A 3501-nucleotide genomic window follows, 5' to 3' on the forward strand; every position below is an offset into this window, starting at 1 on the left:
GTATTTTCAACGGTGGAGTTTCTATACCTCATAGATTAAGGTGTAGAGCTCTGCTGTTCCTCATGAATTAATGCAAAGTACTATTGTTTCTCTATTCAATTTACGCTTATTCTTGTTCTAAGATATTCACTCATACTTCAACCTGATGGATGTGATGATCCGTGACACTCATCATCATCCTCCCTTATGAACGCGTGCCTGACAACCACCTCCGTTCTATCTGCGAGAGCTTGAGTGTGTGTCTCTTGACCTCCTGGTTCACGATGCATGGTTGCCTCTCCTGACAATAGAGCCTTCCATTCCGTGAGATCAAAGTCTTCGTGGTATAAGCTAGAATCAATTGGCAGCATTCTTGAGATCCAGAAAGTCTAAACCTTGTCTGTGGTATTCCGAGTAGGATCTGGGATGGGATGACTGTGACAAGCTTCAAACTCGTGACTGTTGGGCGCAGTGACAGTGTGCAAAAAGATCAATGGATCTTATTCCGACACGATCGAGAACTGACAGCTGATTAGCCGTGCGGGAAATCATAGAGGACATATTTTCACTGAGAGGACGGATGGTAGCAATTGACAACAGTGATCCACCAACATACAACTTGCCATGGAAGGGAGTATGCATGATTAGATAAGGACAATAGGAAAGCAGAGGCTCAGAGGGAACAAAGCATCTCCATACGCTTATCTGAAATTCCCACAAATGAATTGCATAAGTATCTCTATCCTATTTTATGTTTTATTTCTCTTTTTATTATCAAAACCTCATAACCATTTGAATCCGCCTGACTGAAATTTACAAGATGACCATAGCTTGCTTCAAGCTGACAATCTCCGTGGGATCGACCCTTACTCACATAAGGTATTACTTGGACGACCTAGTGCACTTGCTGGTCAGCTGTGCGGAGTTGTGAGAGAAGTGTGAACTCACGACTTCACATACCAAGTTTTTGGCGCCGTTACGGGAGATTGTTCGAGTTTGGACAACTGACGGTTCATCTTGTTGCTCAGATTAGGTAATTTTCTTCTTGTTTCAACCTTTATTTTATTTTCAAAAAGTTTTAAAAAAATATTTCAAAAAAACTTTTTTCTCTTCTTTTTCGTTTTCCAAAAAAATTTCGAAAAATTACAAATAAATTAATAAAATCATAAAAACAAAAATAATTTTGTGTTTCTTGTTTGAGTCTGGTGTCAAATTTTAAGTTTGGTGTCAATTGCATATTTTTAATTTTCCTTAAAAAAATTTTTTCGAAAACTCATGCATGGTGTTCTTCATGATCTTCAAGTTGTTCTTGATGATTGTCTTTGTTTGATCTTGTGATTTTCTTGTTTTGTGTCTTTTCTTGTTTTTCATATGCATTTTCAATTTGTTAGTGTCTAAGCATTAAAAATTTATAAGTTTAGTATCTTGCATGTGTTTCTTTTCTTAAAAAAAATTTCAAAAATATGTTCTTGATGTTCATCATGATCTTCAAAGTGTTCTTGGTGTTCATCTTGACATTCAAAGTGTTCTTGCATGCATTTTTTGTTTTGATCTTAAATTTTTATGTTTTGAGTCATTTTTGTGTTTTTCTCTCTCCTCATTAAAAATTTAAAAATAAAAAAATATCTTTCCCTTATTTCTCTCATAAATTTCGAAATTTTGGATTGACTCGGTCAAAATTTTTTAAAAAATTTAGTTGTTTCTCATGAGTCAAGTCAAATTTTCAATTTAAATCCTATCTTTTCAAAACTTTTTCAAAAAATAAAATCTTTTTCAATTTTATTTCATGTTTTTCGAAAATTTTAAATTTGATTTTCAAAATCTTTTTCTTAATTTCAAACTCATATTTTCGATTACTTTACTAACAATTAATGTTTTGATTCAAAAATTTCAAGTTTGTTACTTTCTTGTTAAGAAAGGTTTAATCTTTAAATTCTAGAATCATATCTTTTAGTTTCTTGTTAGTCAAGTAATCAACTTTAATTTCAAAAATCAAATATTTTTAATTTCCTTTTCAAATCTTTTTCAAAATAAATTTTCAATCATATCTTTTTAAAATTCAATTTCAAAATATTTTTCTTAACTTCTTATCTTTTCAAAATTTGTTTTCAAATTTTTTCAATTAACTACTTTTCTCTCTCCAATTTTTGAAAACCACTAATAACTTTTTCAAAAATCTTTTTTATTAACTAATTGTTTTAAACTCTAATTTTATTTTATTTCTTCTAATATTTTCGAATACTAACCAATAATTAAAATAAAAACAAAAATATTTTTCTTTTCTTTTCTTCTAATTAATTTTCGAATTTTTTCTCTCTCTCATCTCTTTCTATTTATTTATTTACTAACACTTCTCTCCTTCTTAAAATTCGAACCCTCTCTCCCTCTCTGTGTTCGAATTCTCTTTATTTTCTCTCTACCTCATTCTTCTCTTCTTCTCTTCTTCTACTCACATAAAGGAATCTCTATACTGTGACATAGAGGATTCCTCTTCTTTTCTGTTCTCTTCTTTTTCACATGAGCAGGAACAAGGATAAAGATATTCTTGTTGAAGCCGATCCTGAACCTGAAAGGACTCTAAAGCGGAAGCTAAGAGAAGCTAAAGCACAACTCTCTGGAGAGGACCTGATAGAAATTTTCGAAAAAGAACAAGACATGGCAGCCAAAAATAACAACAATGCCAGAGATGCAAGGAAGATGCTTGGTGACTATGCTGCACCAACTTCTAACTTCTATGGAACAAGCATCTCAATTCCTGCCATTGGAGCAAACAACTTTGAGCTTAAGCCTCAATTAGTTTTTCTAATGCAGCAGAATAGCAAGTTTCATGAACTTCCATAAGAAGATCCTCATCAGTTCTTATCTGAATTCTTGTAGATCTGTGATACTATTAAAACCAATGGGATTGATCCCGAGGTCTACAGGCTTATGCTTTTCCCCTTTGCTGTGAGAGACAGAGCTAGGACATGGTTGGACTCACAACCTAGAGAAAGCCTGAACTCTTGGGACAAGCTAGTCAATGCTTTCTTAACCAAATTCTTTCCACCTCAAAAGATGAGTAAGCTCAGAGTGGATGTTCAAACCTTCAGACAGAAGGAAGGTGAATCCCTCTATGAAGCTTGGGAATGTTACAAGAAATTAACCAAAAGGTGACCTTCTGATATGTTTCTAGAATCGAGCATCATATGTATATTCTATGATGATTTGTCTGAGTTATCCAAGATGTCATTGAACCACTCTGCTGGTGGATCTCTTCATCTGAAAACGCTTGTAGAAGCCTAGGAACTCATTGAAATGTACACTTCTGAAAGAAATCTTGTGAATAATGCGATGACTCAGAAGAAAGGAGTTCTTGAGATTGATACTCTGAATGCCATACTGGCTCAGAACAAAATATTGACTTAGCAAGTCAATATGATTTCTCAGAATCTGACTGGATTGTAAGCTGCATCCGGTAGTTGACGTTGGGATTTTCGCTAGTAAAGAATTTTACAAAAGTATAGTTGCATTGTGAGTATAGAT

At 33.5% G+C, this 3501-nt stretch overlaps 1 non-coding gene across 1 annotated transcript; it reads right to left on the reverse strand.

Moving 5' to 3' along the window:
• Positions 1–3039: 3039 nt before the first annotated feature.
• LOC130984759 (small nucleolar RNA R71) lies at positions 3040–3143 on the reverse strand. Its single transcript, XR_009088671.1, has one exon. It is a non-coding gene; the product is annotated as a small nucleolar RNA R71 (small nucleolar RNA).
• Positions 3144–3501: the final 358 nt, after the last annotated feature.

The sequence above is a fragment of the Arachis stenosperma genome, chromosome 5 (genome assembly GCF_014773155.1).
Source record: "Arachis stenosperma cultivar V10309 chromosome 5, arast.V10309.gnm1.PFL2, whole genome shotgun sequence".
NCBI classification, from domain to species: domain Eukaryota; kingdom Viridiplantae; phylum Streptophyta; class Magnoliopsida; order Fabales; family Fabaceae; genus Arachis; species Arachis stenosperma.